Source organism: Pelodiscus sinensis, chromosome 3 (assembly GCF_052426305.1).
Source record: "Pelodiscus sinensis isolate ZL-2025 chromosome 3, ASM5242630v1, whole genome shotgun sequence".
NCBI lineage: Eukaryota > Metazoa > Chordata > Testudines > Trionychidae > Pelodiscus > Pelodiscus sinensis.
The window spans coordinates 150,403,354-150,427,070 of record NC_143054.1 but is presented as its reverse complement, the minus strand read 5'-3'; the positions used below and the strand labels follow the sequence as shown (position 1 = coordinate 150,427,070).

General features: G+C 44.7%; 2 long non-coding RNA genes across 3 annotated transcripts in view; one reads left to right on the top strand and one right to left on the bottom strand.

The window, feature by feature from the left end:
• Window positions 1-23,490, top strand: part of LOC102447732 (uncharacterized) — a 36,657-nt gene extending 13,167 nt beyond the window's left edge. The window contains exon 3 of the long non-coding RNA XR_331510.5: window positions 22,474-23,490. This is a non-coding gene — a long non-coding RNA (uncharacterized LOC102447732). The remainder of the gene's footprint in view (window positions 1-22,473) is intronic.
• Window positions 176-10,340, bottom strand: LOC142828016 (uncharacterized). 2 transcript variants are annotated; one of them, XR_012902920.2, is made up of 4 exons: window positions 8,028-10,340; window positions 5,820-5,875; window positions 5,458-5,530; window positions 176-1,711 (listed from the first exon to the last, which is right to left on the bottom strand). It is a non-coding gene; the product is annotated as an uncharacterized LOC142828016 (long non-coding RNA). The 2 variants fall into 2 exon arrangements; XR_012902919.2 differs by lacking the exon at window positions 5,458-5,530 and having other exon boundaries at window positions 8,028-10,335.
• Window positions 23,491-23,717: the final 227 nt, after the last annotated feature.

The window sequence follows — 23,717 nt, the reverse complement described above, 5'->3', positions numbered from 1 at the left end:
CTCTCCAACAAGGAATGAACAAACACTCAAGCTATCTTACCCATTACCAAGATAGCTTCCCCAATTATCACCTCTAATACCATTAACTCACAAACATCCCACTCTCCCCACCTCTAATATCATCAATTCACAGACACTTACCTTCCTTCCTTCCCCCCCCCGCATCCGCCTCCTGTTCTGAAATGTGATTTGTCCTTTTCATATGTGTTCATTTTTTTTAATTGTATCCTTTGGTATATATGGTTGTAACTATTTTCTTCCACTATTTGATCTGAGGAAGTGGGTCTGGCCCACGAAAGCTCATCATCTAATAAACCATCTTGTTAGTCTTTAAAGTGCTACATTGTCCTGCATTTTGCTTCAGCTACCCCAGACTAACACGGCTACATTTCTATTACTATGAAAACATTTTGCTAACCTATGATATACAATAGAAAGAAATGCACACACAGACAGGCCTAGATTTACAGTCACCCACCAAGGTAGAACAGGTGGCTGTAATATAATAAAAATGTGTTGCAAGGAACTCGTCATGAATTTTAAAAACAAAAACGCCTACAGACAAAACAGAATTGGAGTGGTGCTCATCTAAAACTAAAGAATTCAAACTATTTTAAAATAATAACAGAGGACTACAGAACAAGGGTCTGTTTCTGCAATCACTTACACAGACAGTAACTTCACGAATGGGAATCACCCCAGTAGTAAATCCTTCAGCTAATAGTGGTTAGCTAAAAGTGTTTGCAAGATGAGGTCCTAAAGACACCAAACAACTGAGGGAACAGAATTACAGTAAAGCAGGACAGCCAAACCCTTGCCATTTTGTTTGGCTGGAACATGCAGGATTTTCTGTTCTTGGAGTATTTCAAACTATCCCAAAGAGCTGGAGTGTTTCTTAATTGCAGTGATGTCTATTTTTTTAAATCAGGGTAACAAGAAAGCTTGTGTGTTATGGGAAAAATAGATGAATGGATTCCCTGGTACCTCCTCATTCTTTAAGCCCCACATTCCTGGTCATTGGATTTGTAACAGGATGAGGGAAAGAATTTTTATGCACAGCCCTTACTAAATCAGTGGCAGTGCAACATTGGGCAGTATCATAAATAAAATAACCTGGATTTGCATTGTAAGACCTCAGCAGTACAGGAGCAATAAGAAAAGTTAAGAATGTGATAGAAAATACCTAAATTTTAAGGAACTTTGGAGCCTGACCTAAACTTTGCAGTGAGGAGCCATCCAACTCTACTGAAAGTCTAATTAATGAGTTACATTGCTTTGACTGTTCCTTTGACTAAAAGAAAGCAAAGCTCAGGTGTGGGGGAGGAGGGAGAGAGATAGGAAGGAGAAAAACAGGGATAAATTGTTTATTATAATAAACAGGTTTCCTTGGTAACTATATTTATAACTGTGGTGATGTTGTTGCTATTATTTTAATAATGAACAGAAAGGTTTGATGTTAAGTTACATAATCCAGGCTTACGCTCCAGCGTCTGGTTCATTGGCAAAGCTGAATCCAGATCTTAATGGCAGACGGTAAAACGCAAAAGGCTCCATTATTCTCTTTGGATCTGAAAGCATGGAAGCTCCCAACCATCTTCCTAGAGAGAGGTGTGCTTGTGCTGCCGAATTACCAGCTTGCTCAGACACAGCAAGTTTGAAAGTTCGGTAACAAAGGAGTTTGAGGTAATTTTTGAGCTTCTTTTCAGAGACACTGCAGGGAAAAGAACAGAGAAAGATGGGAACAATTCCAGTGAGAAAACTAATCAAATCACAGGCCTAGTTTAGAACTGTTCCCACAAATAAATGGTGTCATTTTGTGTTCACAGTTGCCACAATTGTAGTCATAACAGAGCTGCTTGCACAAATGAATATTTTGATAACTGGTCATTTATTCTGGCCAATGTCTGAATTCCCCTGGCTAAGCCCTACTAGCACCCACTTGTGCCAGCCTTAGTTGGGAAGGGCTGTTTCTTTTATTGCCAATACTTAGCAAAAAGCATTTCTGGCACTTCCTGGCCCGATTCAGGAACACCTTTACCTTTGGTCATTACTAGCTTAGTGTTACTTTTGTCCCATCCCAAATCTGAGGTGCACAAAAGTGAAAACAAGTTCACCATATCCCTTTATTATAGAATGTCCACATTCAGTTGGCATATGGGGTGAATATTTTTATCTTTATCCAAAGCACAGGGTTTGCCCTACATCCAAATGTCTGAAATATAGCTTTGTGTGTGGAAAAGTCAGAGCAGTTTAGTTAGGGTGACTAACTCATTCATACTGGCTTTATTTGCAATGAAATTTTATGCAATGCTTTCACTGAAGGACATTCAGGAGTCAGGGAATGGGGCAGATTTAGCAACAATGACAAAGGCTGGTGGAAATAGGTTTGAAGGCATGATCCACAGCTCACAGAAATCAATGCGAGCCTGTCCACTGATTTTTAAATAAGTTCCTGCCTGAGTGTGACAGATGTTGGGGTGACCTATTAAGATGTTACCGACTAGGGAGTGGAAGAGGCCAACAGAGGAAGGGAGAGACCTGGAGAACCAAGCAGGCAAGCAAAGTGATCTAACATTTAGGGAGGATCCAGAGGAGCTTCAAACCTGAAGTTCTCACACGCACAGTTTCAGATTTGGAAAATGTCACAAAATGGACCCAGATCTGTGAAAGGACTTTGCCATAAAACACCAAGGTTACTGACAGAGGAGTTACTGCCAGTAGACTATTCAAAAATAATTCCTTTGACGGAAAATGTGTCATAATACTCAATGGTAAATAAATAATAATATTAAAAGGGCTGCACAAAGATTCCTCAGAGGAGGAAATGGAAGCACAAGAAAAATGGCAGCCTAACACACAGAGTCAGTGGCCAACCAGGAACAGAACCTAGGACTTGGGACGGTCTTGTCAGTATGTTAATTACCACATCGTGATACTCCCTCTAATAGATGGCCCCCAGTAAACAATAAAATTGTTCTCCAGAACATTAGCACTTCAGAACTCCCTGCACAGGTTACGCCAGCACTTGCCACCCTCTTTGCTCTGCCCAACCAGTATATCACACAGCAAGCAAACACACAACACACACACACACAGAAAGGCACACACATCAGTAACAAATCAGCCCTCCTTTAAGCTAACACATCATGCTTACCATGGCCCTTTGTACTTTGTGACAGCAGGTGTTTTAGAGCTGCCCATGGTGTTGCATACACCACACAATTCCTGCTGCTGCAATACTATATTCACCACACAAAGAATCAAGGGTTAAGGGGGTGACAGTTGAACAGCTTTCCAACTATTCTCTAAAGAAATGCTACATGATAAGTTTAAGCCCGTAACAACAAGGCTGCAAGCAGATATGGCAAACTTTAATTAGCAGTGAAATCAATAATCTCACTTGATATTTTGTAATTTCTTCCACCATTTTTTCTTCAAGCCAGAAGAGTCATTTCAGTATCTTTGTACTTAAAACAGCGTCCAAGTGGTTGAGAGGTGCGTGTTGTTGGATATTTATTGTAAGGGGCTCCATGTGGTTAGAGGTCAAAGCAAAGCACTTTCATTTGTACACCACAGCTCTACAATCTCCTTATACCACTCAGTAACCCCATCTTCAACCCTTTAATATGGCAATTGCTGAGGATGTTCTTACAGTTATAAAAAAAACAGAACTCAGAACTGAGACCTGGCTCTGAGCTCTGTCCCAAGCTTCCTATGTGAGCTTTGCTAAGTCATTCAGGCCCAAATTTTCAAAAATGATCCACTCATTTTGGGTGCTATCAATTGTATGTGGCCTCATTGTGACTCCTGTTGGCTGATTTCAAAGGGGCTGAGTTCCAGCAATTCCCATCGACTTTCCCCACACAGCTCAAAGTCAGATTCTGGGAATTTCCAGCTGGTCCCCTGGAAGAAAGAGGCACCCATAGTTAGTGGTGAATGTTGGTCTTCAACCTCTTTTCTTCCGTGATTCAATATTTAAAATTGGGGTAATACTTAAAGGGGTGTTGGGAGAGAAAGGAACATTCTACTTTGACTATTCTGTCAGGTACTTCTATCACCCTTTTTACCATAGTGTTGGAGGCCCTCATAAAACCATTGTGAGATGTGGGTATCAGTACTTCCTTATTTTACTGATGGGGAATGGAGGCATAAAGAAAGGCTAGATGACAGACCCAAAGTCATACAGGAAGTTTGTGGCAACATAGGGACTTGGAGACACATTCAAAATCCTGTGCTAGGACCCTAATCACCATTCCATCCCTTGCCTCACTGAGCCTCTACATTCTTCCCTGTGGTTGCAAATAACAGCTAAGGTAACTGAAAGTACCAATGATTAGAGATATATTATATTGAGAGAGAAAGAGAGAGTTTGTGTTTACTTTGCACTTTTGACAGCATAATTTGTCAGTATTCACTTTTACTCTTTGCCACTAAATTGTCACCTTCAGTTAGCTTTTCTGGGAGTCACACAGCACAAAGGAAGTTATAGTATAGGAATATGCAATTGTAAAAACACAAAAAAGTCAGCGGGAAAATTCAAAGTCAGAGTTAGGACTTGAAACTACTTTAATTCATTTTGAATTGACTTAGATTTCAGGTTGATGGCACCACTTGAATTCACTCATATTTCTAAGAAGAAAAAAAAGTGCTGTTATGCGCACACAAAGTACTATTATGGCCTAATCCTCTTGAAAAATAAGTGTTTAATATCTCCAGGAGTAACAAATGAGTTTAGTATTCCTTGTTTCTGTTCAAAATTTGTGGGTGCATGTCTACGATCAAAGGCCCAATTCTGTCCTCCCTATTCATGCTGAGTGATATCTCATTCCCCATCACTTAGGCTACATCTATACTTCACTCTTCATGTGCAAAAGCCTATGCAAATGAAGCACAGATTAGCATATTGCCATACTTCATTTGCATAATTAATTAGGGCCCGTTTTTGTGCAAGAAGCTTTTGCGTAAAAAGAAGCCGTGTAGACCTCTCCTTTTTGCACAAAAACCCCCTCTTGTGCAAGAGCTGTTCTTCCTGAAAAAATGAGGAAGAATGGCTCTTGTGCAGGAGGGTTTTTTTGCGCAAAAACGGCCCAATTAATTATGCAAATGAAGCACGGCAATATGCTAATCCATGCTTCATTTGCATAGGCTTTTGCACGAGAAGAGTGCAGTATAGCTATAGCGTTGGTTTCACTGATGGCCACAGGACTACAGGTTGAACCTCTGCAGTCCAGCACTCTGGTCTGGCAACATCCAGGGTCAAGCATGATTTTAATTAGCTGGATGTCCATTTCTCATGGGTCTGGCCAAGTTTCTCGTAGTCCCATGAAGTTTGTTTACAGCCACCAGTCCTGGCTCTCAGTGTTCTGTGCTGTTATTTAGCTCTGATTTACCCCTAAATGTCTTCTAAGAGCCCAGCAAGCAGTGGAAATGCTGGCAATGCTTCTAGACAATACTGACCTCCCATGGTCCAGAAAATTCTCTGGTTTGGCACCAGTCAGGTCCTGAGGGTGCCATACTAGAGAGGTTTAACCTGTAGTTACAAAGTAAATTACTAGTCAATGTGAGTAAGGGTAACAGAATCCAGCCCTCAACAAACAAGAAGTCAGTCTGTAAGCACATCAATATCTGAGTTAATTGTTCTCACAAATTTCCAGAGCAACACTGCAGCATCAGTGATCTAACCTCAAGCATCTTGGCAAATGCAAAGCGATGTTTAGGATAATATTATCACCCTTCTTATGAAAAGTGAAAAAGCTTTTAAAGTAATTTATCATCTATCACTCTACTTGGTGCTAGTTAGTGTACATAGAAACACATACCATAAACTGTAATGCATCACACTGTCTCTTGGAACACGCCCTCCAAAGCACTATGCCTAATTAAAGGAAAAGCATGGTCAGCAGGATGGTGAGGGAAAAAAACTTTAGGTATAGGGTAAAAAAAAAAAAAATACAATTCACAGATGTTAATCATCTAGGTCTTGATTTTATTCTAAAACAGAGGTGTGCTTCATTTTAAGAGAAAATGCTTCAGATCTTTCTCCTCCAGTGTAGCAAGGATTAGAAATGGTAAAAATTGGGGGGGAATACAAAAATATATCAATACACCTATTGTTTTTTAAAAACACAAGAAAGTAAAATTAAACACTAAAAGGAATGACCTAAACCTTTCAATGTCCAAGCTTTCACTTCACTGACTACAAAATTGCAACACTCCCTGTTTCAACCTGATGTCATGAGAGTGAGCAGAAAATACAGGGAAGTTGGCAGATTTTATAAAATCCCAATGGGCCCAATTTCACAAAAGAGTATCCCCCTTTCCCATTCTCTCCACAGTAAAATTAAAAGCTGTTTACCATTTTGTAGAAATGACTAGTGCTCTGCACGGCATCTAGAATTGAACCAGCAACAGATCACAAGTGCAATATGCTCTCAGAAGTCTGCCTTCTGTAAAACATGGTGTTCTGCAACAAGTGAAGCTTCTGAATTGCCTTAATAAGTAGCTTTGACAGAGCAACTTGCAGCAGTTTAGTTATGGGGTGACAAAGGCATAGGTAATTGTGGCAAGGTTTGTATGAGAGGAAAGGGCTCAAATATCAGCAATTCAGCACAAATGTGAGGTGAAAGCAAATGAGAAAATTAATCAGAACTAACGTGGGATGCATTAACACTTTTTCCTTCTTGTTTTAGACATGAAGGGGAGCTTTGATGAATTATAATTTTATCTATTTTATTTTTCTACTTTATGAAAGGCACCGATGTGGAACGGTAGGTGCCAAGAACCTTATTGTGATGGTCTTTCAAACACTGTGATATGTTTAAGTCTTTCTTGGATCCCCAACTGGCAGAGTATCCAGGCTGTTCCACTACCTCATTGTCCGAGAAATTCACTGTAGAACTCTGCAAGAATCAGTGGCCAAAAAAACCCACCACAAAACAATAGCACAGACAATTCCCTTTGATTCAGCACCTTTGTCCTCGGTGAGAATTTTTAAATATACCCATTTTGGGGGCTATTCATCCTTGGTGTAACGCCACTTGTTTAAATGAACTTCTGCCCAAGGTGGTGATTGCCTTATGACCATAAGCTGGAAAATTGAAGCTTGCCGAGGCTTTAGCACACAAAGAAGAGACGAACTAATCAGCTTCAGAAAATCCAGGGATGCCTTAGATTATAGTCTCTGTGTTTTTCCTCTGTTTTTGTAATATATTGTTGTGTATCAGTTACAAATGTGTGAAAACATTAAAGTTGAGCCAAATACACAATAAGCTAATATCTTGTGTTTTCTGAAAAATGCAAGCTTAATTAGAGTTTAGGTAATTAAAGCTTTCACAGTTATAAAAATACAATACAGCCATTTATGCAAAGCTGCCACTGAGTGAGATTTGAGTAAAATACCATGTAATGTGCATAACATCAAAATTTTGCTTACAATTTAACTGCCTGCAATGCAAGTTGTCTTCCTAAATTTTAGCCTCATGCACCGTAATTCTTCTACCTTATGGATTTAAACTCAGTTGCTTTGTCTTCATTTTAAAATAATTAGTAGTTTCTGGGGGATTTGTGTGTGGCCATGTCCCTCCCACCACTCAACACCTACAAGATGATGCACAAAAGCAGATACACGATGGGTGTGAATGTATACAGAGCTACACATTAATTATGTTATAGCATACATGGCCAGCACACACAATATGTAATTGTAAACATGAACTCCTGTGGAACCGTTCTGAGAGCATCCAACTCAGGACAAACTACTGAGAAAAAGGGCAGACGCAGCCTGGTGGTCCTCCACTTATAAGCTACATCAAACCAACCAAAGAGAGAACTTCTGTTTCACTACACTGGCTAACAAAAAGTCAGCAAAGCAATTCCCTCAGATACTTCAATTACTTGGTATCACCACCAGAAGCACCATTTATAGGGAAGAGTGACTATTAAAACCAGTTCCCCCAATTAAAGGTTCTTTTGATCCCAAGGAACCAGCCACACACCCTGGTAAATATATTACTCAGATCTTATCTTACCTTGTGTCAGGGTGTGCGCTCCCCACCGTGCCTCAGCGACCCACTGACTGTCTTCATCTGGCCCATCTCCGGGCAAGCTACAGTCTGTACGGGTCGCTCATCACCGGCACTAGGGTATATCTGCTGCCCTGCTTACCTGGGCTGCGTTGCTACCACCCTCCAAGCCCCGGGCCTTGCCTCAGGCCCCCAGCCAGGGAGTGCCTTAGCCGGCGTTCCCCTAGCCCTGCCTGGCTGCCCCAATACTGTTCTCCCTCCTGGGAGCCTCCTGCTTCCTCTGCTGCCAGCTCTTCACAGCTCTCCCCTCCAAAGCAAACTGTGCTTCTTTATATACCCCCAGCTGGGCTCTCATTAGCCCTAACAGCCTCAGCTGGGTCTTTGCTTTCAGCCCCTGCTCCGGGCCTGAGTTTTGCCCTTAAAGGGCCAGTGCAGGGCAGGCACCCTGTCACACAACCTCCCTTTCGGATTGGGCTTCCCTTCTCCTGCCGGCCCCTGTTCCAGCCCTCTCGTATATTTTCCGTCTGGACCTGGTTTCCCTCCAGGGCCCTAGCTATCCTCAGGTTTGCCCTAGCCGCCTCTGAGCATGCGCAGCAGAGTCGGCGTGACAGCCGGCGGGCTCCCCAAAGAGTCACCACGCCGCTGCCAGTGCGGGGCGACAATGCCCCGTCACTCTCCCCCCTTTACGGAACTCTAACCCCTTCTGAAGGCTCTTCGCCGGCTATGGACCTAGAAAAAAAATCTGTGTTGTTATGGACCCTCCCCGGACTGCGGCAAACCTCAAATTTATAAGGCTGTAAGGCCAAATACCACCTCATGATACGAGGGTTGGTATCCTTCATTGACTGAATCCATCGTAATGGTGCATGGTCTGTTATCAGTGTGAAGGTTCCCCCAGTAGATAATAGCGCAGGACCTCCACTGCCCACTTAACTGCCAGGGCCTCCTTCTCAATCGTGGTGTATGGTCATTCCTGCGGTAGTAATTTCCTGCTTAAATACAGGATCGGGTGTTCCTCCCCTTCCTGCTCCTGCAAGAGGGCGGCTCCTAGTCCCCTGTTCAACGCGTCCGTCTATACTATAAATGGTTTTGTAAAGTCTGGTTGGTAAAGAACTGGTGCTTGCGTCAATCGTTGCTTTAACACTTGGAACGCTTTCTCACACTACTCAGTCCATTGGATCCTTTGGGGTCGTGTATTTGGGTTAAGTCCATTAAGGGTGCAGCAATTGTGGCAAATTGGCTAATCCCTGGCCAAAAGAATCTTTGAGTTATACGCTGGAGAGTTTTTTCCCGCCCCAAATGTCCTGCCCAGGGATTAGCATGTGCAAGGTCTAATACCCGCCTCCGGTATCTTTGTAGAGGCCAGCTCAGTCCTTTCCACTGCTTAGCCCGTAGGGCCTCCCAGGCCCTCCAATACTTATTCTTTTTTTTCTTCTCCCCCCAGTTCTCCACTCTCGTCCTGTGGCCCACTGGCCAACATTTGCTCACAATAGCCCCCTTCCCTCACAGTGGGGCAGGGCTACCATACCACAATAGCCCCCTTTTCACCAAAGGGGGGGGAACTACAGTACCCTCATTCTCCACCATCTGTCAGGGTGTGCGCTCCCCACCGTGCCTCAGTGACCCACTGACTGTCTTCATCTAGCCCATCTCCGGGCAAGCTGCACACTGTATGGGACACTCATCACCGGCACTGGGGTATATCTGCTGCCCCGCTTATCTGGGCTGCGTTGCTACCACCCTCCAAGCCCCGGGTCACACCTTGGCTGGAGGAACAAAGCAGTGACAGAAGTGCTGCCTGGAGATTTTTCCTGCTGCTCCATTGGCCAGAACCCAGCCAATGGAAGCTGTGCCTGGAAGCCTGAGAGCAGCACGGCGTGCAAAAGCAGACTTGGCCAACAATTTGCCTGTAAAGGACCCACTGCTGCCATGATCATGTCCCTGCTGCTCCACCCCCACCTCGTGCCACCCATGTGTTCAGTGCACTTGCATCCACCGGAGAGCCATGTGGGGCTGCTGGAGTCCATCATCAGCCTGAGCACCTTCTCCCTGATCTTCATAGTGCTGGCGGGCTGGATCCTGGCCAGCCTGGAGAGATATCAGAAAGGTGACTGATCGGGCTGGTTCCCATCCATGTACGGACCCATTGCCTGGACTCCCTGCACTCCTGGCGAGGTGCAGCTTCCATTCCACACTCGGCCTTTGGGCCGCTAACTTATTCCGTCTCCTGTGTAGAGCAGCAGCTGGCTGCCAAGTTGGAGTGACTTGTATTGGTTACAATGAATAAACCCTGTTACAGATACAGGGAAAAAAGTAGGTGCTGCCCAGACCCTGTCCACTCCCCTTCCCCCCCTCCCCCGCCGCACCACCCTGTGCAGAGACCCTGCACCGCCAGCCTGCTCCTGCCCCCCACAGCCAGACAACTTCCCCAAGCCCACTCCTGCACCCTCCTCCCAGACAAATACCTACCCCCAGCCTGCTCCTGCAGCCTACCTCCCCCCCAGATCCTGCACCCCCATCCCTATCTCACTCACTGGACCCCTCATTTTTGGCCCCACCCCAGAGCCTAAGGGGCCACACAAAATCCACTAACCCTGGAACCCCAGAAGAGTTAATCTGGCCTAAGGCCTTGAACTTCAGTCCTCCCTCTCCTCTCCCCCCTCGCCCTCCCCCCCGACAGTGCGAGGAGAGTGAAGTGTCTTAGAGCCACCTCAGTTAGACCTGGGTGTGTTTTTTTTAGGGGTTTTTTTTTTTTGTTTGTTTCTCACTTGTGTGATTTTTCTGTGCGTCAGTGGGCTTTGACCCAAAAAAGGTTCCCCACACCTGCCATAAATAAAGACAGTGCTGAAACTTTTTGTGTTGGACATAATATTTTACTTTATTTAAAAATGAAGCCTGGCTAACAAGTCCCCAACTGGGGTCCAGCCCCTATCTGGTCACAGCATCATAACACTCCTACACTGCCCCCCCCCACACATACACACCCCAGCCCTTCATACACCCACACTCAGAGTCCTGCACCCTACATCCCCAGTCCCCTGCCATAAAACACTCCTGTACCCTCCAACCCTGAGCAATGTTCCCTCTAAACTGTGAGGCAGCTCAGCTTCACAGGTGATTAATCAGCCCCGCCCAGTCAGAGGTGCTAGCCTCGAGTCAATCATACACCCCAATCCAGACTCCGGCACTCCACATCCCCTGCCATAAGATTGACAGAAGACAGTGTGCATGAAGTTGGATTTGACCAGTTATGATGTAAGCTTCAAAGAAATGTGCAAAAAGATGCAGCTGCAGAAGTCCCATTGAATAAAGTCTGTGAGTACAATGTTTCATTTCTGCTATTATTAATCATCATGTCAGTGATCAATAATATTGAGTTGTCTATTTTCAGTCATGCAAATGGGTATTCTTATAGGGCTCTTTGTTGACCACATGTTCTGAATTTGGATGTGACTTGGCTCTTTGGTTTGAAAAGGTTCCCGAGCCCTGGTCCAGAGGATGGAGCAGCAAAGATGCAAAACAGAGATGTTTCCGGGGCTTTTTATAGCTTCTGCCCAGGGCAGATAGATCCTTTGTTCTCCTTGTGGAAAATCATAGCCCACACAAGAGCCATCACATGGGCAAATTACCTGACCAGGCGTGACTCAGTTCTTTACATGTAGAAGCCATTGCTCAAATGCTAATATGAACGTTCCCAGGAAGGCTCACCAGATGTGGACTGGCATCTCCCAAGTTCCACTGTGAGCCAAGTACTCCTTGATGGGCCATTCAACTTGAATAGTCCCTTTACAATATGCTAGCCAAATGCTTCATTGGTACCCACTCAGAATTAAACTAATTGAAATACAAGTATATAGCTAATATCTATAAATTCAGACAAGAGATTATACATGCATACAAATAGCATAATCATAGCCAGCAAATCATAACATTTCCATAGACACCTCACTCAACAACCTTTGTCTAAGATTTGCTGCAATTGTATAACAGCAATCTATTTGGTCATATTTTAATCACATCACAAATGATGATTGAAATTTGCATTGTAAGTCATTATTATCTGTTATTACTTAGTACTGACACTGAACTTGGATCTGTACAAAACAGAAGAAGGGAGACAGTCTTTGCCTCAGAGTGCACAGATTAAAGGTACATCAATACTGCATGAGACCCTATGGCTACATCTACACTGCACAGTTATTTCGGAATAAGCTATTCTGGAATAGTTATTCAGAAATAGCTTATTTTGAAATAGCATGTCTACACTGCAGGGAAGCCTCAAAATGAGTCCGAGGCAGGCTTCCCTAATGTAGACGTGCTATCTCAATTTAGAGCCCAGGAGAAATAACTTAAAATGGGCCTGCTGAGGGGCTGTTGTGAAATAGCAGCAGTGGAGCGTCTACACAATAGCTATTTCAGAATCGGCATTACTCTTCATAGAATGAGGTTTACAGAAGTTGGAATAAGCTGTCTATTTTTTTGAAATTATTTTGAAATAATGGAATTACTGTGTAGACATCACATGCTACTGTGTAGACACACCCTATGATTGCAGTGCAGCCATACCCAAAAAGGCAAATAAACACGATAGTTCAGTAATTTCCCAAGTGCCGAGGGACTCTTGTACCCATGTGGTGGCTTCACTGAAAAAGTTGTAAGTCTGGGAATGATGACAGGGCCCACAAGGCTGGCACTGGTGTGGAGCTCTCAGAGAAATTGCATAGGAACCAAGAAGAATCATTCTGACTTGGATGATCAGGAACTGACAAAACAGCCACAAAATGTCTTCAAAACAAAACAGGTACTAGGTCTGATTCTCTAGCACAGTTGTTTTCAACCAGGAGTATGGGTACCCCAGCAGGTCCTTCAGGAGCACATCAGCCCCTATAGATAATGATACTAGATATTTGCCTCATTTTACCACAGGCTACGTAAAAAGCATTAGAAATGTCTGTACAAACTAAAATTCCATAGGCAATGACTTGTTTATACTGCTCAATGTACTACACACTGAAATATATGTACATTATTTATATGCAAATTTATTTATTTTTATAATTATATGGTAAAAAATAGAGTCAGTAACTGTTCAGTAATTGTGTGCTCTGACACTTTTGTACGTTTGTCCGATTTTGTAAGCAGGTAGTTTGTAAGTGAGGTGAAACACAAGAAAAATCAGACTCCCGAAAGGGGTACAGTAGACTGGCCAGGTGTGGGAGCCATGACTCTAGCCTGTGCACAGTCCCTTTGTTCCACTCATGACTAAAGGGGGGCTTTAAGCTAGATGCTACTAGCCTGCAGAGAATTCTCCTGGAGTAGGAAAGCCACATGCTCATGCACCTGTACTGCTGCTGGAGCCTGTCTCTGTGGCACAGGGCACATGTTGAAGGGGAAGAGAACGTGTCCCTGTAGAAGGAAGCACAGCAGATTTCTACTCTACTGTCCCAAGTCATGTCATTTTGAGATGCCTGTCTATGTGTTACTGGGAACCAAGAATGACCCTCCAAATCCAGGTGCACCCATCCCTCTCTCCAGCACAGAACAGAGATCTGTCACAAGAAAGAATCTGCCTCTTCATAGTCACTGAAAACGGTTAAGGACTGTGGCAGATTAACTTGCAGACCTAGGTATACGCTGCCCACACATCCTGGATTTTCCAGAACACTCCTGAATTTAAATACTCTGTCCCCATTTCCCCATCAAGTAGTTAGATGTCCTGGAAAGCCCAGCCAGATCTGGCTTGCAGGGAAGCAGCAAGCTAGAAATGGCTCCATGCACTGCCATTTCCCTTCCTTCAACCGAGATAGCCACACAGGAATGCACCCTAGTGTGATGCAGCAAAAATACCCCCCCAGACCTCAGCACCTTGGAGTAGCCACTTCAGCCCCAGTAGGGGCCACATGGAGCCCGGCAGAGGTGCTGCAGGGGAGGGCGCACTCAGTCCCTTATATATTTGAAGGGTGACTAAATGTTAACTAGATCTTCTAGGGTAATGTCAATGATTAAGTTAGGATTGGGCCTTTGTAAGCAGGTTGGGAAGTGGTCTCATTTGGCAATTATTAGTAGCATGTTCACATAATATCAGCATTGCCACCATGGTATTGACACATACATTTCTCAGTAGTATTACATATAAAATAGCCCATCCCCATTGACCTCCATGGGAAATGTACCTTTCCAGCAGTGGTGAGGAGGGTTAGTGACAACTGGTTAATGTTAGGTCACACTGGGGCTGCCGCCGGCTCCCAGTCCACTCCAGAGCAGCCCCATGCACAGCAAGCTGGACTCCTCACGGAGAGAGGCTGCTCTGGACACTAGCACAGTCCCTGCCAGCTGACACCCCAGGTTCCCCACAAACAGGGGCTGCTCCAGACATAAGCAACCCTTGTCTGCAGCAGGCCTTCTGCGAGGCTGGAGCAGTCCTCTGCCCACAGCAGGTGGGGAGCTGCTCCAGCCCCCTCTGATTACCAGGTAATTGGAACCAATGAGCATCATCCATTAATAGGACTATGGAAGTTGTCTCATGAAATTGTGGGACAGTTCCGGATGATTCCCAGGCTCTGAGTCAAATGGGGCTGCATCTATACTGCAAAGTAATAGGTCTTCGATCCTGGATATCATCTTGAATGAAGGTTGGACCCCTAGTGCTGCAGTGTCATGGGACCCAAGGTCTGGGGCCAGGGTTAATGCAATTGCAGTGTAGTTGCATGAGGGGGCTCCTATGGGGCACAAACCCATCCCTGATGGTAGAGGATGATGGAAGGAATTCTTAGAGGGGTCACAACACATTTTACTTCCTGTCATGTGTCCATCTTGATCCCAGAAGTACTACCCCCAGGGGTGGGACTTCTGGGGTTAGAGGTGTAGCTAACAGGGGATCAGGGTGTGGCTAATGTAAACCCCATTTTTGGTTTATAAAATATGGTCACTGAACCTATGTAGTAAAAGAACATCATTTTACGTAGTAAAAGAACATCACCATGACTGTGCCCATTATAGTACCTTCAACATGACAGAGCTTTCAGAATCTTCAACTGATTGAGAGCTATTGGAGGGTGTCAATGAGTCAAGAAACATTCTAAGGGTCTGTGATTATATTAGTGGACCATTAATTGACAGAAAGCCTTCTGTACAACACTCCAATAGGTGAACTGATATGTTTTTTAAAAAAAAAAATCAGAAAAGAGCCTGTGAAACTTTAAGCGGAGTTTTAGGCAATAGGTTAAGGCAATGTCTTTGTTTATTTAAAAAAAAAAGATTGAATCTGTTTATTTTTTTTATAGGGAAACTGGAATTTCCATGTGAAAAACTGAGATCCTTGTCCCAGAGAGGGAGTTAGTGAATAAGTGATTCATCCCTAGTGAGTATAACTGAGATGCTGATAAAAAGTTGTGGTTAAATGGAGCTAGGATAAACAGTACTGTATTGTACACTCCCTGAGTGTTAGAACTGTTGAAGGAAAGGGGATTTCACACATGACTCATTGTTTGGTTTGTAGATTTCTGGACAGTGCAGACTGAGATCTTAACAGAAGCAGTCAGTAATAGGACTGGTTTCAGTTTTACAGCTCTCACTGAGTGCTATTACACTGTCTTTATTGACAAAAATTGCCAAGGCTGTGCAGAGGGACAAGAGGTATGAAAACATCCCATTAGTTCAAAACACTTCAGCAAGAGAAACTAGCTTCCCAGAGGGAATGCCTTTCTCCTAAAGAGCAGAGAGGAAAATCTTAATACCTGGTGTACTAATTACCGGGGAGGAAAGATGGTAAGTAATTTAAAACTGGCTTCAAAAATTATTGTAGATAATTGGGCTTTTAAAAATCACTAACAGATAATTTTGTTCCATTTTTAAATCCTTTGACTCTTTCTTGGCAATCAGTGGGGGAAAAAAATCCAACCTGGAAATGTCCTTCATTTGTATTTGCATACTGTCTTACCTGCTCTTTTGTTGATAAATTGAAAGCTGTATTTGCAAAAAACTAATGATAATATACAGCTGGATGGGCAGACTGCAAAAAGCAAAGAGCTCAACAACTATCTACTGTAAGAGATTTCTAACTGTCTTTACATCAACAAGTGTTTTTTAACAATATCATGCAGATTTTAATTGCCATTAATAAAGCCCTCTAGGTCTTAATCCCATCACTATGGTGTTGCAAGTTAATGATATATTAGCCAACACTGTATATCATGAACTTAGAGAAGGGTCACAAATAACATACCACCACAACCCAGAGGTGGGGAGGGCAGGGCTGTCAATCAACAAGCCAAATGAATGGCCACTGAATTTCTGGTAAACTTCCTTTCACACCTATGAATTCTGTCAATCATCATCCATTATCAGCAGTTCTCGCAATAGCTACATGACATCTATACATTGACTGGACTGCCAGATCTCAATAGCAGAGGTCAATGACTCTGAACTATTGTTTTCAGTGGTTAAACAAATCATTGGAGAATTATTGTTCCACTGCTGTCCTTTTGGATATTTTCACAGGACCATAAAATATAAAAGACTATTTGTTTGATTTGGCTACAAATGACCCAAAAGGCTGTATAAGGAAAAATTAGATCTACAAGTATACACAAACTACTGGAAGACATACCTGGTGTTATCTGGGACCTTTGGGGCAGGGCGCTGGCAGTGTGGGGTGTGTGTACAGGATTCAGGGTGGAGGCATTGAGGAGGAACTAAGGGCAGGGGGCTGAAGATAACAGGGGTGAGAGTAAGGAGTGGGGGGTGAGGAGGGCATCGTGCGGGGGGGTCCTATCCAGGGGGACTCACTCCCCTCCCCATCCAGCAGGGGCCATTGCAACCCCTTCTCTTCCCCTCCCTCCCATCTGTCAGGGGCCTTTTCTCCCCCTTCTCCCCTCTGGCACAGCAGCCAAGGCCCGGGGGTATTGTTTGAGCCAGGGGGAATACTTATCCAGTGGCATGGCAGGCAAGATGGCAAGCTCCAGTCCCAGCTTGCCATTCTCTTTGTGGTGCAGCTGCCCCCTATGCTCACTGCCCCTGTGGCCACTGTGAGTTTTGTGTCCCTCCTCTCTGCCCCCTCCCTTTCCATGTTATGGAAAAACAGTTCCATTCTAGCGCTTCCCATTTTCCTGATACAACCAAACCCTGACCTTGCAGTGATACACAGTATTAGGCTAAGAGGAAGCTGCATACCAAATGTGGTGACCCAAGCTCTTACCACTTAGGAGGCGTTCTTGAACAAATGGATTTGTAAACAGATAGACCGACACACCCTATAATATAGAGAGAGATAAGGAACAACACTGTTGTTGATGAATTAGGCAAAAGATACACAAAGACTGGATTTGTAGCCCAGTTTTGTACTACAGAACCTCGCACCAGGACACGCCAGAACAGATGTGGGTCATCTGGGCAACTATTGTCATACAATCTGAGTCTAAAGTTCCACAAAGATCAAGAGTGCTTTATCTGGAGTTGTGATTCAGACCCATCCCGTACGCTGGCCGGCTAGCATGAGGATGATCCTAGAAGCAAGAGCATGAGGCCATCTTCCCTACCTGACTGACAATGTAGAACTGACGTGCAGAACAGTGACTCTATTGAATCATTTTCTCACATGAATTAATACACATTTGTAAGTTTTCCCACCTTTCCATAGCTCTGAACAGTGTTTAGTGTCTAGCCATCACAAGTGAAGACAAAGTCACCATCCTAATCTCACTGACATCTATGTAAAGCAAGAATCACATAAATTAATGGAATCACACCAATGTAAAGTATATAGCCTTATCTGCCCCATGATTTTAGCTCTGGCGCAAACCCAGAGAATAGACATGGTTTTCACTTGTGCAGCATGATTTTACGTTACAACAGGATAACACTGTCTTTCTGAGCTCTTAACCATCACCACTGGTATCCTGTGGTATCTGACTTACCAGAGTGAAGAACAAAGTTCTGATTTTTATGAAGTTCCATTTCTCACAGATGTTTTGAGAAAATACAGGCAATCTGCATGGGTGCCATATACCATGCTTTCAAATCCTGGAATAAGCTGCACCAGTACAAATCATGTTTCATTGTTGTAACCCACACCTATATTTGCCCTGCTATACCTGCACCCTACAATTCCAATGTAGACAAGGGGTTTGACATAAATATAATGTGGTGAGGTAGGATGGACCAGCAAACCTACAGTATCCTAAATGGGTATTTGCAGCCAGTGGAACTCTGCATCACAAGGAGTTGGGAAAAGAAGAATTCAGATTTCTGAAAAATGGCAAGGTTTCAAGAATCACTTTAATATTCTGCATTGAAACCAAGCAGAACTCTTTCAACGTTTTCTATGAAAAAAAAAAAGACACACACTCACAGCCCAGTAGAGGCTGGTTCAGATTAGAGACATTAACCTGGGGTGTTAAATATCGGTTAACTGAATAGTCAAGTAACCTCATGAATTCTTATAGATTAGTCAACTATTCTATAGTCCCAAGAGGTGGGGCTGGCAGCCAGTGTGCTCCGGCCCCACTCCTGGAGAGCCCCCCATTACCCTGCGCTGCTGCATCTCTCTCAGAGGCAGTAGAGCAGGGTGCTACGCGGGAGCTGGTCTGCGAGGGGAGTCAGTTTAAAAACTAGTTCCCCTCATGGACCTAGCTGCCTGCCACACCATGTTGCTGCCTCTGATACAGAGGCAGCAGCATGGGGTGGCAGCAGTCCCTGTCCAGGGCTGGAGTCTGAGCTCCCAGATTCAGTGCGAGCCAGGACTGAGCTGGGCTGGCTGCGTGTCCAGCTCCTAATACACTTTAAATGCAGAGCCACAGCAGGGGTAAGTCCCAGACCCAGCACAAGCTGGAACTGATGCAGGCTGCTGGCAAGGGGAATGCATGTAGTCTATAGCATTAACCTATAAGCTTTTGCTTAACAATTAATTGATTAATCAACTAAACTATTATATCCCTAGGGTCTACCCCAGACCAGGTGCATGCCATAACCACTGGCCTACGGCTATAGAACCAATCAGCCTCTCTCAATCTCTTTGGAACCATTACACTTTGGATAAAAGTAAATGGACATTAGGGCAGAAAAAAATATATTTGTTAGCCTGGAGGGGGCACTCATATGGAAGACCCAGGTTCAAGTCTCCAGCTTGCCTGATTCTCTCTCTGGCTCAGTGAGTTTTTGATAGGACCCTGCTCAGGCTGATACATTCCAAGAGCATGCCATAACCACTGGGCTGTTGGCTCTCCTCTCCCAGACCACTGACCCCAAAACTTGGCAGTTTCCACAAATCAGCATTTTCACATAAAAAGGGTTTTGTTGTGAAATTCCCCACTAGTTTTAATCACGGCCTTATCCTGCAGTGGGATGAGTTGGGCATTGGCACAATATACACAAGAGCCATCGCCGAGCAAAAGAATGGTGATGTTGTGAAGCAAACCTAACAATACCAAAGCCTGTTCCTCTGGACAAATGGAACCAAAACCCACTAACGGAACTGGAGACAGGAGGCACAGATTAAAGTTTGGCCATAGACAACCTGCACAACTTGGACAAATTACTTCAGTTGTTTGTGCTTCAGTTTCTCCACATATAACATGAAATAATAAATCACTCACAAACCATTTTGAGACTTAATTCATTCCTCTCTCGCATGTCATGTTCAATGCTATATTTCTTCATCTAAGTTGGACGTCCAAGCTCTCCAGCCAGTGAACAGCGTCGGTGGTTAGATTGCAGATATTCTTCAATGAGCTAGTGAATTTTCGTGTTGGGCTTCCTTCCCTCACTGCTGGGAGGCTTACGGGATTTTAGACATGATGTCGGTGGCTGATCAAGGTATTTCTGTTTACTTGCGCAAGAACACGCAGACAGTATAGACAGGCAGCAAGTTTTTGCGCAAGAACGGCTGCTTTTGTGCAAGATTGCACCTGTGTAGACACAGCCACCATGTGTCTCTGTCACTCTCACAAACACACACTGTCCTTCCCTCTCATCTCCTGACCCCAACATGTACATGGGGGGTTGCTGCTGCTGCTGTTACTGCTTGCAAAGTGGGTTATTTTTAGTTTTTGACTGGACTGTGAATTTCATAACTTTCATTAAATTTAATTCTTTGAGTACTAAAATGCCTAACTGGTCATGTCTGGAACAATTATCCCTATGGTTGGTTGTGCTCCTGGAGGTGGCTGCCATATCTCTGGAGCCTGCTGAGAGGGTCAGAGCAAGGGTTTGCCACATGCTGTCCTTTCCAGCAGACACCACTCCTGCTGCTCCCATTGATCAATGATGGAGAACCATGGCCAGTGGGGTCAGTACCTGTGGATGAGGGGCAGCACAAGGAGCCATTGCTGTACATGCCAGATGCTTTGGGGGTGGGGTGGGGCTGCCTTGGCTCTGCTACTCCATCCCTGGGCCAGCTGTCCAGTTGCTTCCAGGTTAGGCAGGATTTGATCCCACCATGCTGTGCTCCCCAGGGAACTGTCCTATACCCTAGTCCACTCCAGAGCCTACCCCTGACCCTACCTTCAGAGGGTCCCTTATCCTGTGTCTGGTCACTCCCAGGGTGGGCGGAGGGGGTGGCTTGAAGGCAGGTAGGTGAAGTGGGATCTCCAGTGAACTTGGGGATAGGCATCAGACTCTGGAGCACAGGGTGGTGGGCTTGATCATCCACCCACCCACCAAGGTGATGGCTGGGGAGCCAACACAGGCTGCCAAAGGGATGGACCTGGCGCCTGTATTAGGAAGGCAGGATAAGGGACTTGTGGAAGGGAAGGTGCTGGGAGAAGGGGGGCCTCTGGAGTGGCTTAGGAGATAGGGCATTTGCCTGGGGAACCATATGATGGCAGGTTCAAGACCATCCCTCCACCCCCAGGCAGCTCCAACCCACCCCAAGAACAACTAGACACAGGAAAATGGAGCCCCCAAAGGGAGAGTGGGCACCCAAGTGGGCTAGTAGATACAGCATCTGCCTGAAGAGGACAGGGTTGTGATCTCTGCCCAGCAGCCCAAGCCCTGCACACCTGCAACCAGACAGCCAACACAGAACCCACCAGAGAGGAGGTAGGCTCAGCTTAACTCTAGAGTGGCATAGGGCACTCACCTGGAGAGAGCAGGGCCCTGGGTTCAAGTCTTGGCTGCCCTGGGAGCAGCTAGGCTGCCCCAGGCTCTTGCACTAGGAAGGCATGATCAGGGACCCCCTGAAGGTGGGGGGTGAACCCTGGAATGGCCCAGAGCAGTGCTTCTCAACCAGTGGTACAAGTACCCTTAGGGGCACTCAAGAGAAGTCTGAGTACATCAACACAACTGAAAGTTGGAGAAAACTGAACTTGTTTTACATTTCACAGCACTTTATTATTTTTGTACTTTTTACACCCAAATATTTCATCACCACTTACATTTGTTAAAACAACTTAATTGTGTTGCAACAATAAAAAAAAATGTATGTATGTGAAAACTGTTGGTACTGGGGCGTACTTTTTTGGGGGGGAGAAGGTGTACTTTACAAAAAAAAAAAGGTTAAGAAACACAGGCCTAAAGGATAGGGCATTTGCCATTCGCTCAAGACTAGAACTTGCACCCCTACCCCAGCCTGGTGAAAGTGAATGAGATTCAGGGAGGAAGGCCAACAGAGCGAGCAGGGTGAAGCTTCGGAGAAGGGGTGGAGGAGGGGCAGGGCCCCAGAGAAGGGGGGAAGGAAGCCAGGCAAGCATATTTGGGTTTGAGGTAGATCTTATATTGCACTTAAATTGAAAAAGTGATCCTGTGGTTAAAAAGGTTGGAGATCCCTGGTATAGTCTGTATTCCTGATCCTGCCGACGAATGCTTGGTAGGGCAATGTTTGCCAGCGGCGGTAACCATTCTATGGTAGTGGGCTTTAAAGTTCCCATTATCACTCTCATGGCGCTATTCAGTTGAGTGTCAACTAGCTTTATGTGGGCACTTTCTGACCACACAGGAGAGCAATATTCAGCAACAGAATACACCAGGGCTATTGCTGAGGTCCTCAAGGTGCGTGCTCCAGCTCCCCAACTGGTTGCAGCAAGTTTTCTTAGAAGGTTGATCCTTGGCTTTAGTTTCTCCTTTGTTTGTTCTAGATGGCATCAGAAGGAGAGCGTACGGTCAAGTGTTACGCCTAGGTATTTGGGATGAGGTTTGTAAGCAATCTTTTTCACACAGAAAGCAACATCAAGTTTTGCAGTGTCGTTACGGTTGTCTAGATGAAAAGCTGTGACCATAGTTTTGTCTGGATTTGGTTTGAGCCGCCACTTCTGCAGGTAGTTGGATATGGTCAATAGGTCGGATGTTAGCATCTGGTTGACAGTTTTGAAAGATTGTGATTGTTCAGCCAGGGCGATATCATCTGCATAGATAAACATTGCAGAGACAGTATTTGGGAGGTCACTAAGATAGATGTTAAATAATGATATTTTGCATGGTTTTCACAAAGAGTATATACCTTGTTGGTTGTCCACTACAGAAGAACTACTAAAGCAATACAAAAGGACCGGTGTTGTTGAGCAAGCCACAGCGCTCTTAAAACAGATGGATGAAGAGCACCTGGAGAGATGGAAGGAAACAGTGGAGGGGCTGAACTGCACACATTCCAGCAGGAAAGCATGGGCCCTGCTTCGTCATCTGGGAGCAGCTGTGCCACCAAAGCTATGATCACCAGTGGTAACTGCCAACCAAGTTGCTTCCCATCTCTTCAGAACGTCAAAGATGTCACCGGACAAAGACAGCAGGCGAGAGATCAAAAGGGAATACACCTAGAGCTTCCAGTGATGTCCAGAATCCAGTGTTTTCTCTGCTCCATACACAGAAGAAAAAAATTAAAATAGCATTAGCAGCTACAAAGAACAAGAAAGCCGCTGGCGCGGATGGAATATTCCCCAAGTTTCTGAAGAACTTAGGAATGAAGGGGAGGAACTGGCTGGCTGCACTCTTCACATCTATCCACCAAACAAGCAGCCTCCCTACAGAATGGAAGCAAGCAAAGGTGATTGCAATTCTTAAGAATGGAAAACTACCAGATAGCGCCTCAAGGCTACAGACCAATAGCACTCCTTTCCATTACCAGCAAAGTCATGGAGCAAGCACTGTTGGCTCGTTTGTCTGCCACCATAGAGGCTGGGCTATTAAAGTATCGGGGTAGTTTTAGGCTAGGCAGAAGTACGTGCGACCAGGTGTTGGCCCTCACAACCACAACTGAAGTTGGCTACCAGGCAAAAATGAAGACTGGCATAGCTCTTGTCGATCTGTCAGCTGTATATGACACAGTGTAGCGCAAGGGACTACTATGCAAACTATCAAGGTTGGTTTAGTGCTGGCCAACACTTCGGCTATTGTCAGCAATGCTTGGCGACCGCCGGTTTCGCGTGCACCTCAATAATAGCATTAGTAGACCCAGAACACTGAATAACAGGTCTCCCTCAGGGCTCCATACTGGAACCATCGTTATTAAACTTAATTCATTAGTGTATGGAAAGAGTTTTGAGATCTTTGAAGCTGAAGCTGAAAAATATTATTATTAACGTAATAATATATCATAATAATTCAATATACCAGTTATCAGATACGACTTTTCTGACTAAACTAGCGCAGACCTGCTCCTTGTATTGACTCATTAGCAAAACTCTGCTTTTGATTTTAGAGGGCCTGAGTTTTTATCTGGTTGAAACTGCAGAAGCAGAGAATTAGGATTTGGTTATTCTATAAGCTTAG